The sequence below is a fragment of the Cupressus sempervirens genome, chromosome 7 (genome assembly GCF_028749045.1).
Source record: "Cupressus sempervirens isolate cs-2001-9-10 chromosome 7, ASM2874904v1, whole genome shotgun sequence".
Lineage (NCBI taxonomy): Eukaryota > Viridiplantae > Streptophyta > Pinopsida > Cupressales > Cupressaceae > Cupressus > Cupressus sempervirens.
Window position 1 is genome coordinate 57,473,562 of NC_143124.1, and position 16,336 is coordinate 57,489,897.

Sequence of the window (16,336 nt, forward strand, 5' to 3'; positions counted from 1 at the left end):
AGCACAACTCAAATAGAGGTTTATTGACCACTAAAACAAAAAAATGCTCTTGGAATGAAACAAAACCCCTTAAACAAAATGTAACCGAAACAATACCTATCCTCAGGAGACCAAAACCCCATGATGAAAATGGTTTAAAATAAGACTAAATTTAGCCAGAAAGACTATGATACAAAATATCAATTGAATAACCACAACTAGGTTCAATAAGAAAAGTTATTAAAGACAAAATGATAATGACCGAATTAGGCTTACATTCAAGGATGAAAATGAAAAATAATGTCCAACTCAAGTTTACAAAATGGGCTACAAGAAGTGATAATCTCATTACCACAGAATCCAATAACTACACTTATATTTTAAACTGGACACATTTTTTGACATAAAATTCATAAAATAAGGTTCATATAAATAACTAATGAAAGAAAGAAAAATAGACTAATCCCATTTTTAAATAATCTCAAATCCTTAGTAAAACATATTAAGGCTTAACACATATAATAACAAAAACCTTAAGTTCAATAAATAAGACACCTAAAACTTTCTCCTAATTCCCCAAAGAATCAATCTTCAAATGTTTCCATATCCATTTTGTGTGTCACGCAATGTAATTTCTCTAACCTTCACTCAAACTTTTTGTTGTCATCTTACTTGAAAAGCCAAGGCTCAAGTATGCCTTGGCTTTTTTAGGAGTTCCTTAGATCAAGATCTCAAGATTGGGGTTCACAATAAACATTAAAAAAAAAAAAACATGACATACCAATAACATTAGCATCACCATGATAAGAATTTTGACTCTTTTATTATGCCAAAAACATTACTCATTTTTCTTTATATTTACATAGATTATATACTATCATGTATGTTGATGTCTTGAACCTAAATGGAGGGGTACTAGCCCTGATGGGGTTTGAACTTTGTGGTTTGGTTATGTCTGTGCTAAAAGGCATTTGACAAGACCTATATTGATGCTTATTTCTTTCATTCTCTAGAATCATCCTTCTCATTTTATTTTTTAACTAGTGACATGGGCTCCTCATCTAGATCTTTCTTGATGTTGTTGTGCTAGAGGATAAATTATCTAGATTGGTAAAATTTAGTTCATTTTAAGCATTATCTACTATTTCAAGTGCATGACAGAGTTTTCTACACTCAATCAAAATGACGGGTGTAGTACGTGAATTGGTTTACATGAACATGTCACTATTCTTTAATGCATTTTTAATATACCATCAAATATATGTCATTTTTCTTAGAACAAAAATTCAAAATTTTCTATTTAGCCAAAATTCAACATTTCATATTCTAAGTTTTTCTAATCTATGATCAAGAAGGAACTAAGGCTCATGTTTCTTTCCTTGTTCATATATTTTATTTTCCTATTTGAAAATGACATCCCCTCTATAATTGTAGTCTCTTGATGTCCATGTTCACTTGGAACTTGCAAGCCCCATGCCCATAAAAGCACCCATTAAAACAACAAAGCCAAATTTACGCTTACCAAACACAACATAGTCAAATTTATACTTATTAGACTTTAGTCAAAATAGAAAATAGAAACCTTACTAATTATATTAAATTAGAATAAGGTAATGTAAAACAAACAATTGGAAAAAACTTTTCCACTCTACAACCTGCAACTTTCCCTCTCCTTTCGCTTTTTAATTTTTTGATGCCTGAAATAGGGGAGGATATGTCGTTCCCCATAGGTTCCTATGGCCATGTGCCATTGGGTCCATCCTTAAACCTAAAGCTAGTTGAGGCTGACAATGAACTACCACTAATTATGTCAGAGGAAGGTGAGATGCATATAGTGGGTCCTAAAATTGATGGCCAATTTAAACTAACAAAAAATGGCCAAAAATTTGCATTGGTAAGGGCTCCTAAGAACATAATTGAATCGGTCTTGGTCAAAATTACCACCACGGATGTAGAGAATGAGATAGGGCTCCCAAAGTCAGTGATGAACAAAACCATGGCAGATCTACATCTATTTGTGGTGGGTAAATTCCTAAACTTCTTACCTAGGATTGAGATGGTCAGGAAATGGGTTATGTGGCAATGGAAATTTAAAGGAAGTATTTCCACCTCTAATATGTCAAGTAGCCTTTTTATTTTCAAGTTTATGGCTACTGAGGACCTATCTAAGACCCTTGTGTGGTCATAGCTATATGGAAAGCACCCCCTCACTCTGGCTAAATGGAAGCCAAGGTTTGAATCATCCACATATTTGTTGCACATGGCTCCTATTTGGATTAGATTGCATGGTATTTCATTTGAATATTGGGATGTCCAAAAATACCATTAGCTTAGGGACTCATTGAAAATTTAATAGCTATAGATGATGTCACTCTATCCAAATCCAGGTTAGTGTTCACTAGATTCTGTGTTAATGTGGCTATAAAAAAAATCCTCCCCACCCTTGTCATCCTAAAGTCAAGGTTTGGGAATCACATACAAACACATGTTTATGCAAATTCATCCATGTTTTGCCAGAACTATAAAACTAGGGATCACATAGTGGATACATGTAAGCCAATGGAACAAAAAGCTAAGGAAAAAATCTTCACACTTGGAGTTGTTAATACAACTAAAGGAGAATGTTCAAAAATCAGTAAATCCAAGTGTGAGGTTTGTTATTAATAGCTCAGAAGGAGAAAATTTAAAAGTGATTGTAGAGATACAAGATGGCCCATTGGGAGAAGGGATCCAACAAACCCTTGTAGAGAAGGAAACTATGTTTTCTCATCTTAACCATTTGGTGGTTGAGGTTAGGAAACCTAAGGATTCCCTTAAGAAGGATCAGAACAACCAATAGGAGTTAATAGAAGTGGAAAGCACCATAGTTTTAGTTTTCCATCCCAATGCGATTGGGGAAATTTAGATGAAAGAAGGTTTTCTAGATTAGACACTCGTGGTCCTAATTGAAGCTATTGATCAGACCCTTGATGATTTGGTGAGTATTAATGATCTCTCCATGTATTTATCACTCAATTTCCCCAAGGTGGAGGAAATTCTGATGCATAATGACACTAATGAGGAGGAAGCAAAGTGGAAAATGCAAAATAAGACTAAAGAAAAAAATATTAAAAAATCAGATGCGGGTGGAGACTCTACAAAAGGAAGACCTAAAGAAAGGGTTAGGTGCCAAAATATTATTTCAAGGGAGATTGTTGTCAGAAGACAACTTACCTTTGACACTCATCATAGAGGTAAGAAATGATATTCCTCTCTTAGGATATAAGAGGGCTTAGTAGCCCTAAAAAGAAATTTTCTATTAAACAATACATTGTTGAGCACAAGGTGGATATCCTTATGATCCTAAAGTTAAAATGACTTTTTGTAACTTCTCCAAAATTGTTAACAACCTCTAGGCAGGGGCCATGTTCTTTTACTTTGAATCCAATGGTTCCTCAAGGTGTATTACTAATCTTTGGAACCTATCTAGACTCAAGGGTTCTCTCCTTTCCTTTTCCCAAAACAACCTATTGGCCTCTTTTGTAAAAGATCAAAACTAGTGATAGATTTTCAATGTGTATGTCCCTAATACTAGGGCTAAAAAAAATCCCCATGGAAGGAATTACAAAACTACTTTCAGTCCTTCCCCTATAACAATAACCTATTTTAAAGGGACTTCAACTCCCCTCTTTTCCATTCCAAGAAGGTTGGGGGTCTTGCTTACTATAGTGATAACATGGGGGACTTTGTGAGTTCCATAAATAGTACCAACTTGGTGGATATCACTCCCACTAGAAATCCCTTCATGTGGACTAATAAAAAAAAAGGAGCTCATTTGATCTAGGTTAGAGTGGATAAATTCATTACTTCCTCTTCTTGGGTGATTGTTAGTGACTCCCTCTTAAAGCCCCTACCCTGTACTATGTCTAAGCATAACCCATTGATGTTTAGATGGAAGGATTCCCAACCATGTAGTTATCTCCCATTTAGATACAAAATCATGAGGAGCTCCCACCTATCCTTCAGGAAAATGGTTGAAAGATGATGGAACACCCCCATAATGGGCATTGTTGTGTTTAGAGTCTCTTCTAAGTTGGAGCTAATTAAAAATGAGGTTAAAGGTTGGAGTAAGCTTAATTTGAGAGACATTTTTTACCAAGAAAAATCTTGTTGAATCATTTTCCCATGGAACACCCCACTGGATATGGATACAATGAAGAAATGTGCAAAAGGGAGTGGAAGCAACTGCTGGGTTGGGAAGAAATTTTTTGGAAGCAGCATTTGAGGGTTCAATGTCTAAGGGTAGGGGATAAGAATACTTTTCCACAGGTTTAACACAAATCATAAAAGAAGAAATATTATTGATACCCATTAGAATGAAAGGGAAGAAACTTGTAATGACAAGCTACTTTTGGGGGTCTTGGCTACCAACTCTTTCAAATCCTCTTTTGCCTCTAAAGATATTGACATGAGCAAGTACCATGACTAACTTCTACAAAAAATCCCTAGAGTTGTTATCACTGAAGATAATCAACACCTTCTGGAAAGGGTTTCAAATGAAGAAGTTAGGGCAATTGTGTTCTCGATGAATGCTTAAAAAGCCCTAGGTGCAGATGGCTTCCCCCCAACTTCCTGCCAAGAATTTTGGGACATTATGGGGGGTGGATGTGTCCAAAGAAGCTAGGGACTTCTTCAGGACTGGTTAAATGTTACATCAACACAATAAAAGTTTTATTTTGTTGATCCATAAATAGTGTACCCCTTTTAACATTAATGATTACAAGCTTGTAAGCCTATGTACCAAATTCTACAAAATTTTCTCCAAAGTGTTGGAGAATAGGATCAAGAACATCTTGGATAAACTTATCAGTACCAATTAGAAGGGATTTTTTCCAGGAAGGAAAATTCTAGACGTTTTCATTTCAACTCATGAAATCATCCACTTTATGGATAAAAGTATGAATGTGTGTATGGCTCTGAAACTTGATATTTTAAAAGCATATGATAATATTAACTAGTCATTTATATAAAACTCTTCTTTCTTTGGTTTCATTAACAAAGTTGTCAATTTAATTAAACAATGTGTTGAAACTATTAACTATTATGGTATTGTCAATGATACTTTGGGGGAGCTCTTTTTCCCTAGTAAAGGCCTCAGATAGGGGGACCCCCTCTCTCTATACCTGTTTATAATGATTGTCAAGGTCTTAGGTGTGTTTGGTGGATAACCAAAAAGTCAAAGGTATCAGGATAGCCTCAACCCTCCCCTCACTCTGTTATCTAATAGTTTGTGGATAAAACCTTTTTCTTTGGTGAATCCTTAGTGGTAAAAGCTAGAGAATGCAAATTTGTGTTGGATCATTACATAGACGCTTTGGGTCAAAAAATCAACCTTAAAAAGTAGATTTTTTTTCTTTAATATGGACTATAATATTCAAAGAAATATTATCAAGATCTTGGGCTTCCAACCTCCCTTGTACCTATCTTGACCTCCCTCTCACAATCAAGGATTTTAAGTCTAGTTTCTGGGACTCTATCCTTGAGAGAACTCAAAATAAACTCATAGGGTGGAAGGGAAAACTCCTTAGCCATGCAGGTAAACACTAGCTCCTAAAATCTACTCTTCAAGGTATACCAATCTACTTCTTGTCCATCTCCAAAATTGTGGGGGTGATGGTTGTCAAACTAGAAAGGACACAATGCAACTTCTTATGGTCTAGAGTTGAAGGAAAAAAAAGGCTCTCCCTTATTAATTTGGATAATGTCTATTCCCCCAAAAAAATTTGAGGCTTGGGCTTAAGAATAATCAAAAACATCAATAGAGCCCTCAATTGTAAAATGGCTTGGACACTAATGTTGAAAAAGGAGGGCTAGTGCAATATTATGCATGCTAAGTACTTGTAGGGTGAAATTTTTAAGACTAAGTTTAAGGATAGTAATCTTCCCCAAGATTCCAAAATCTAGAACAACATTACCAAATATAAATATCTCTTATAGAAAGGATTAATGTGGCAGCTTGGAAATGGTTAGAAAAAATAATTATGGAAGGATAATTAGAATAACTCACTTCATCTGAATACTTCTAAGAATCATAACTTGAGTACCATGTTAAAACAAATATTGGGGATAAAGTGGAGGGGTACCTTAGTAATAGAAGGTGGATAAATTTGGGCCAAGTGATCAATAACCAGGGGATGCATGTCTTGGCCTAGGATTTGATAGAATAATTGAAGCACACTAGGATCCCACAAACTAAAATGGAGGACATAATTCTTCAGGCCCCTACATCTTCAGGACATTTTTCCACCAAATTGAATTATGAACTCACTCTTGCCCCACTAGTGCTAGCCTTGAATGAAGAAAAATCTAGGACAAGCACCTCACCCCCAAAATAAATTTATTTTTGTGGACTATTCTGCATCGGACGGTTCTCACAAAATAAAACCTTATTAAGAGGGGCTTCAATTTAGCCAATAGATGTGTTTTGTGTTAAAAAGAGCAAGAGACCATTAACTACCTCTTTATTCATCATGAGCTAGCTACTACTATTTGGCAACAAGTTCTCAATAAGATGAGGATCAACTAGACTATGGAATATGTGGTGTTGGAAACTTACAATTGGAATAATTTTTGTTTTATCATTGATGTCAAATATATGGATGAGACATATTGCTACCTAATTTAAATGTCATATCTATTCGATTGATGAAGAGGATTTGAGAAATTTTTCATAACTATAGCACCTAGAGGAAAGGTTGAACTTATGAAAAGGAAGTTATAATGGACATTTTATTAGATAGACTTTGATAAAGAAAGTAATTGTTTATGTCAAGAAAGCTAAGCCAAGCTGAGCAAAAGAGTAAAAGTACTAAGGAGTGTCAAGTAATTCTAGTGTCAATCGAGATACAGTTAGTGCTAAGAAAATCTTGTGTTGAGTGAGCATTAGCATCAATCAAGAAAGTTAGTTGACGTTGAGCTAGGAAGCCTTACAATGACTGAGTATTTCAGTTTTGATTGAGTATTAGAATTTAAAGATTTTCAAGTGACAATAAGAGAATAAATTCAAAGAAATCATAAGATCAAGTCAACTCAATTGATTTCTTGGGAGATGTAAAATGTGTTGAAGATAAGATTGATGAGTTGGATCATTAAATTCAAGAAGGAGATAAGGTAAAGACCTAACAGATGGATTCTAGAGAAGTTTCTAGAGAATGATCAAGAAGATGGACAGATACATTGAATTTGATCATAAACCCTAAAATCTATAGTGGATGTAGAAAATGGTAGAGCATGAATTGCCTATTTAAAGAGATACAAAGCCAAACATTTGGTGCCCTATCTAGTGTGTGTGTGTGAGCTTGTATATAGAGAGAGTTATACAAATCAAGGTTGATCAAAAACATGTGATACAAGTGAGTGAATGAAAAGCTAAAGGAGAAAGCTTGCAGATGTGATGTTGTTATTGATAAGTGAATTAGAGAAAAAGACTTTTAAGTGTTGATGAGAAGAGTGGACTGATTGCTTGAAAGGTGTCTAATCAGATCAAGATCAGAGATGACAATACAAGTCTTATCAGTGAACCAACATAAAGAATAAAAAGAGATTTGAACTCAAAAAAGTGAGTTGTAATCACACAAATCAAAACCTATTGTTTTCTTTCTTATCATTGTAAAAAATTTATATTGAAATCCTTTTAATAGAGGTTGACCTAACAGTTATTTTAAGACTTAACAGTCTGTGTAAATCCTTTATTTGGGTGACATTTTAAATGGAATGATCAAAGTCTTCTTACAAGGCCACTCCTAATAGGGTGATTAAATCCTCTAACCAAGTCACATCTAATAGTGTGCATTGTAAACTTTAACAAGGTTGGATCCTAACAGAGATCACTTCGAAAGAGTGAAACAGAGTGACATGTTGCTAGTGGTTTTTCTCAAATTGGGTTTCCACATTATATCCTAATGTCAAAATTGTAATGAATGTTTAAATTTCATAATATTTTCATTATTTAATGCAAGTTAAAGTTTATGGCAATTTTATAGTAGAGACCAAGCAACAACATGATAAGCAAAATAGTGAAGTGTCTAATGTTTAATTGTTCAAGTGATACATATAGACCTCGAGTAATTGATTCACCCCCACTCTTAGTTATTCTTAACATGTCTAACATGTGGATCTCAAGAAATTTTTTTACTAGACCAGTTTCTTTAATCACCCTGTTATCATTATGCTTTTGAAGTTTATCCCCTCGTATGTCTACTAATATATCTAGAAGGAATGAAATAACAAGATATTTAAGGAGGAGGAAACTACCCCTCAAGTTACTTTCAATATGGGTCTCAAAATGCTTCTTGAAAATGTAAATGCTAGTTATTGGAAATATCCAGATTCACCCCCCTCCCCAATCAAAATAGAAATTGCCAGGGAATGGAACCTCCTACAAGGATTCAGAAAAATTGATGCTTCAAAGAAATTTTCTAGAGAAAACACCAAGTGGGCTCCATCATTGGTTGGGTGGTACAAAATTAAATTTGATTGTGTTGTTAGAGGAGATAAATAGGCAAGAGGTGGAATTTTAAGGGTATGTAAAGATAAATGTTTGGCTGCCTATGCAAGACCTCTTAGAGAGCACATAGTTAACCAGGTTAAGGGAATATTGCTCCTCTGGGGCCTAAATATTGCTCTAGCCTTGGGAATTACAAATATTAAAGTGGACGGTGATTCCAAAGTTATTATACAAGTCATTTACATAAAGAGTAGTGTTGGGTGGAGGGTCAATACTATCTTGGATGATGCCAATGCCCAAATGCAGAGATTTCAGAACCACAAATATGGTCACATATACAAAGAGCAAAATGGAGTTGTGAACCACTAGGCTACAAATTGAGGGCTTAAGGTGTTAGAGGGAGGAAAATCTAATTTTGCATGAGATAAGGAACCTTATAATGAGGGAGGAATGTATGGGTATAGAAAACCAGGCATAACACCATCAATCGGTACACATGGCAACATCATAAGGGAAACAATGATTACCCTTTGTGTAGTAGGATGTTTTTACAACTCCAAAAAGACACTTGGCATGCTACAATTATGAGTCAAAAAGGAAACTTTGGGATTTTTTTTCAAGATTTATAGGCACAACCTTTTAATGATATCATATAATTATTGTGAGCTCTTGGTGGTTTTAAGTATTTATTTCCCTAACATTGCCTTAAATTTTAAAGGAAAGTGGTGTACAACTTATTTACATGATATTAAGGCTTCACATGAGTACAGTTAGGTGGATGGATTATTCATCGGTTATTCTTGTCACTACCATCATGACATTAAAAGGAAAGGTTTCAGCCACATTCAAAAAGGCATTTTGAAACTCATTTGTTTTATTTTACAAAAAAAATAGTTTTGGCATTTCTTTAAACTCTTTAAGCTGGAGACTATGGGTGACAATAAGCTCTACATTGAGCCTAATAGGATTGATAGTGCCTTTAGGAACAATGTGAAGGCCATGCTTGTGTCTGAGGAAGGGGACAATTATAGTTCATGGAATTCATGTATGGTGGGCATGATGAGAATATTTCAAAGCAATCTATTTCATAGAATAACAAGAAGGTTATGGTGGGAGGCCTAACATTTAAGGTTGGTGAAGAGGTCATCTCAAAAGCCATGGAGGGGAGGAAATGGAAAAATATGAGCAAGACCTCTAACTATGATGCCTTAACCAATTCTTCAATCACTCAGAGGAACCAATTAAAAAGAAAGGTGGGTTCAATAGGAAAGATTTATCTGGCATTTGAAAATATATTTGCAACATTATTATGAAGTACTTCACTCTTGAAGGTAAGTTTACTATATACTACTTCTACCATTTACCTTTTTTGAACCATTTATACCACAAAGCCTTAATTTCCATCTTGTTTTACCTACTTCATTCCATTGAGTGCAATATAGAGGTTAACAAAAAAGGCAAGGATAATGTCATCTTGCATCAAGAGTTACTATTCAAGCTTTATAACTTTCACCATGCACTTTATCTGTCAGTTAGGGAACCCATTGTCTCTCATACGGATTCTCCCCCTGGGCCCCTTGATGTCGACCCTTCTGATATTGGCAAGAAAAGACCCAAAATGGAACCTCCACCTAACAAAAAATCTAGTGAGCTCACCAAAAAAGGCAAGCGTGAGGTTTATATTGTTGAGTCGGGTGATGTTATTGAAACCCTTAGAGCCCATAGCTCTAACCACCTTGCCAAAGAGAAGTATAAACAAGCTTTTAAAAAGGTTGGTGGGTCAAATTTTGGTAGTTCTCTAGCTAGGTTTTTTGAGGAGATTTTTGGCCATTCCTCTAGTAAATCCTTCGAATCCCCCCTCCCTCTAATGTCAAAAATACCCCTATTGCCTCCCCTTCAAAGACATAGAGAAAAAAACCCTATCCCAAATCCCATTCCCAACCCCTTTGTTGTACAGGTTCTAGAGGAGGGGAAGGAGGCTAGTGGCTTGGTTGCTAGTAGGCTACTAGGAAAAATGAAGGACAAAATTAAAAGGCAAGACTTGAAGATTCAGGAGCTGAGAAGGTAGGTCAACAACTTCAACAATCATCTTGAGGACTCCAATAAATTTTCTATTAAAGTTATGCATGCTTGTTTGGTGACCCTTTGTGCCCTAAGTGAGAAGTTTACTGGGACTAAGTCAAAGCCTGGTGAAGATTAGAAGGATGTCTTCTAGTTCCTCAAGGAAGAGTACATGTAGACCTCCGCACTGCTATCCAAGCAACTTTGAAAATTTTAGTTTTCTTGTTTTACAGGGTTTCCTAGTTTTTTGTTTAGTTTAGATGGCTTTAGAACTTTTACCTGCCGTGTGTAGTGTAGATACTCTGTTATTATTATTATTTTACTGCATGAAATTACCAGTACTATTGATACTCTAAATTTCACATTTTTGGTTTTTGATAGAGGCAAGCTATATGTTACCAAAATTGATTAGATATTATTTCATACTCAGTCAATTTATGTGATGAGTTACTTAGTTAGTTCATGTGTTCATGATTTTTTTTTGATGATGATATGTGTATTTTCATTTAGTGATTTTAGTTATCTCATGATGATAGTTAGTTGTGTGATTTATAAGCAAGTTTTATAGTCACATACACCATACTTGCATGTGTATGGTGTACTTGTATGTTTTACTTTATGATGGACATTTTTGATGTGGTTGAGGGAGGGAGTCATAGTCACCTACTAATTGGCATCTATACGATGCACCACTTTGTTAGGATAAACCACAGACAGAAATAAAAAACTACATGCAAATATAAACAATAACAGAAAAAATAATAGAACACACAGAAATGAACACAAGGCACCAAGATTTAACGTGGTTCACCCAATCCCTGGGCTACGTCCACCAAACAGCAAGTCCAATCTTATTACAATCCAGTGATTACAACCTGATTACAATCCATAATCCCTTACAGCTCAATACCGCTGCAAGAACCAATTTCGTATCACAACACATAAAAAATACCCAACCCTAAGCCCTTTTTATACAAGTATTAAACTGCTTTAGGGTTATAACATGTCGGCCATATGTCGGCCATAATATGTTGGCTACCATGTCGGCTACTTCCCAAATTTTTTTTTTTTCGGGGCGATGCCTCGAACCCCACTATTTATGAAGTATGTACAGTACTTTCTTGATCAGTCACCACAATCTAACACACTTCTCACCATTTCCTACTTAGTTTAGATTACATGTGTATGTAAATGCATAGATTCTATGTAGATTTCAAGTATCAGGCATCAACTTCCTTGAATTACTTGGATGAGCGTCCCCTATCATAATATCTCAATGGTAAAAGAGGGGAGATAATTCTTGAGTCTAAATCCTAATCCTAAGACAATGGTCCTAGAAAGTAGGACAAATATCTAAGTTATTTACCCATCCAAATTTGTCAAATGACATGAATTTGTGATTTTGACACTAGAGTTTGAATCTATGCTTTGTCTTGTGGTTGAGTTTTCATACTTGATTTTGTGGGTATGTTGTGATTTTTAGTTATGATTAAATCAAATTAAAAGATAATTTAATGATTTAATTAAATGGAAATTTTATAAAGAAAGTTCAATATTTAATTATATTTTATTAATTGAGAAATTAATTAAATAGAAGAATTGAATTTAAAGATATATTTGAAGTTCTATTTTTGACGTAATCATATTGATGCAGGAGCATCTAGTGGCATAAGGTCAATCCTATATCACCCAAAAATATGGTTAGTATTAGTTTATGTTTAAAGTGTTTTCATTTATGGATACCCATTTGGGTCAAATAAAGATTCCAACTCTCATAGTTCCACTATTGGTTTTCTAGGTTAGAGTTTTTGAGCACTTTGGGATATGTGCAAATGTAGAAAATAGGTTATTTTGTAATTGAGCCATAATTATGATGAATTAGAGGGTGTAAGTTGGAGGGATGATTCTATTTTAATTTAAAGCACTCCGAAAAAAGAATCAAGTCAAAAGGCTTTACGGTTTGAAAGTTATTGTAGTTTTAAGTTGCCTATAGACCTCCTAAGAATGCTTCAAAGTCATATTTGAGGCACTAAATCATAGTACGGACCCAAAAAAAATGGGACACAAATAAAGCTTGTACATAAGGCTATATAGTGCTTAAAGAGCTTTCTAGAAATGTAAACAATTTGTCAATCAGAGTCCCAGATCAAAAGTTATGCCTCCTGAAAGTTGGACTACCATTTTTGGATTCTTCTAATTTCACACTGACTTCTAACGTGATTTCTAGAACCTTTTGTTTTGGTAGTGGATGCCAAATGGCATATTCTAGAATGTATTCCTAAACCTAAACCTAATTAGGGTCCATTTAAGAACATTTATGGCATTGTAAAGGTAGTTCTTAGTGGAGTTTGGGAGAAGGTACAAGAAAAATATTTTCTCTAGATTCAAACAACTTTGTAAGCTCATAGGGCATGTATTAGAGTCTATTTTTTGTATAGTGAATGTAAGTCCTGTTGTGTTCATTTTGGTCTTGGTTTGTGCCCTCATCAAGTGGTACTAGAGCAGGTTCTCCCGAGTGTGTAGATAGACTACTGACTATGAGGTAGTTTGCACTAGGCCTGTGTGGTTGTGGGTTTTTATAGAGTGTGTTGGAAGGGCTAGAGTTGTTACTCATGAGGTTAGAGCCCTCCAGAGACAAGTTTAGGCATTGCAGGAGGAGATCCATAGAGGGATGAATGTTGTCCTAGGTGACAAAAGTGAGGAAGAAAATGAAGAAGAAGAAAATATTGGGTAGGAAGGGGAAGGAGAAGGAGAAGTCCTAAACTTGGCAGAGTAGAGGCTTTTTAGGGCCATTGCTAAGCTTGGAAAAAGACCTAAAATTGACGTCAACATGTTTTTAGGAAATCTAATTTGGATGAGTTGATTGACTAGATCAATGAACTAGAAGAATATTTTGAGTATGAGGATATCAGGGGCCCTTATAGGGTTAAGTTTGTGAAGGCCAAAATGAAAGGCCATGCCAAAATATGGAGGCAAGAGATTCAACTGGAAAAAGAAGAGGAGAGGAGAAAATCACAAGATGGGATTGCATGGTGGACAAACTAAAGAAGCAGTTCATTGCTGTTGATTATGTCATTTGTTAAAGAAAATGCAAGGGTTAAAGCAAGTAGGAAATTTAAGGAAACTTGGCAAGAAAGAATATAACCATTTCTACATAACCCATAATAGATCTAAAATAAATACGAAATTAAAATCCACACGCAAGAGAATAGACAACATACCCACAAAATGTGACACAAGATATACCCTGGGAAACCCTCATTGAGGAAAAAAACCTAGCCTCCAAAAGCATCCATCACCATGTATTATTCAACAAAAAAATACCATTGTCATACAACCATGGAAGCCTTCATGGCCATAGCCACAACTGAGCAAACTATGTGAACAAGCATGAATTCACATATCCCATGCCATGCTTCCAACCTTCACAAATGCTCTCTTGGCTAACCTGTCAAGCCTTGTCCAGCTCAACTCTTGCCTTTTTAACTCTTACTCTCTACAAAAACTACCCTTGTGGCTACTTATATAGTAGCAAGTCCCACAAAACCACTAAGTGGTATTACATAAACCATGTGCTACCTAACCCACTGACCCCACATTTAATATTGGGCATTTAATTCTTTTCTCTAATATTAAATAATTACATGAAATATTATCACAATGTTCCAATACAACTCATCAAGAATATTCTATGGGAATCTTTACATGTTGCACGTCCATCTAGGTGGAACATTACATAATAAAATAAAATAATAAAATATAAAAATATTATGCAATGTGTACAACACCCATTATCTCAACAATCTCCCACTTGTTGTATACATTGCATAGGGCCAATCCGTAGCCACATAAATGAACAAGGGAACAATCCCTCCTAGCACATCCACCATCATGGATCAAAATAAACCAAGTGCTCCGTCCTGGTACCCACAACAAAATCAAAGTATCCAACATCTCAAACATGAATGATCTCACCTCCTATTATGCCATTGCCACTGGACATACATAGAAGCCATCCAAAGAGAAAGCCACCCAACTTGTCACATTAGAAGATCATAAAATCCTATACCAACTGAAATTCCAAGCACAAATAACCTTGATCCAAAGGTAATCACATGTATTCGTAGTTGTTAAAATATTCATAGCTGAAATAGCACCCATAGCAAGTGTCAAACCCATCCAACTATCCATACCTCAAAAGTATAACAAGTGAATCTCATATCATCGACATATCCAATCGGTAACCTGCAATCACAAGCCTCAAGAGCAATACCTACCACATATATACCAAGAAGCTCCCACTGCAAAAGATAATGTCAAATCTATAATCAATTCACTCAACACATCTCAAAGAAGTGAATCCATGTAGTATCAAGGACATCCACAATACATAAATTGATATCCTACAAGAACAACTCTTATAACAGGTCTCCAATAGTCTTCCAAATTCTCCACAACCAATAGAGGAAAGAGATAAAAGAATAACCATGTCATCTCTCACATGACATACATGAGCACAAACTAGTGATCATAATCTCTAACCAATGTCAAATCCAATGTAAGAAAAACTAAACATCGAGGAAGATACCAAGATCGGAGAAACCATGCAAATCATAACCTGTATCATGTCCTTCTACACACACCTCTAGATGTAAACTGTGCAAGTATGATCTCCTCCATTAAACCCCAACAAGAAGTCACAACAACACCCAAACCATACCATATAACTACTCATGGATGCAAGCCTCTCACAAGAAGATCAAACTCAATAAACCATTTCTAAACCAAGGAATAACCATTCCTAATCCAAGGAATATGCCCAATATAAAACCATCTCCCAAACTTAACCAGCATAACAACATATACACATGGAGATAAGCAATGCTAAACCATCTCTCAAATGAACCCTCTAGAACTAACTCATGTACCATAGCTCAAGATCCATATTTATGAAAGACAAGCATAAATATAATGCAACTGAGAGAAACAATGGGCTATACCTCTCAAGTAGCAGACCGCCAAGTAGACCAAGAGTGGGGAATGAGAATGCTCATCAAGATACCCAAGTCTCCAACCAAGACTCATCTAAGAACAATCTCCTCTCAAGTCCATATCAGGTGACTGCCCCTCGAACTTCCTATTGAAACCATCAATCATCCCAACAAATACTTCTCTAATCCAAGAGAAATTAGCATCACCACTGTCTCTAAGTATCCATGAACACCTGTAACCAATCAATCCATGCCAAATACAAATGCAACATAGCAATATCATGAAGTATCCAGCTTATGATCAGTGTACTCAATACCAAGAAACTAAACCTAGATCAATGTCAAAGTTCCAACCATGGCCTTAGGAACATAAACATGACAACATGATCTAACCATCTCAACTAAAGAGATAACATGCTCTATCTAAACATACCATAACATGTCACAACTCTAAATGCATTTCGAGAGTATACCATGACATAACAATGAAACCATCCTCATACCAAGGATAACATGCCCAATAAAAGCATAAACCACACCTTTGCCAAGAACCCCATAAGTCCTCAAGATGCAACCCTCTCCATACACCATGAAGAAAACCATCTCCACATACCATGAAGAACCATCTCCAAACACCATGAAGATAACCAAGAACTCCATGAGTCCTCAAGATCTAACCATCTTCACACACCATGAAGATAACAAGTGCACCATGCAAATGTCAAAGATGCTTCTGCAGCAACATGATCTAAGACAAACCTCCAACATCTACAAACACTCAATAAATATATCAATGCCAAAAACTCCCACTCAACTGTGG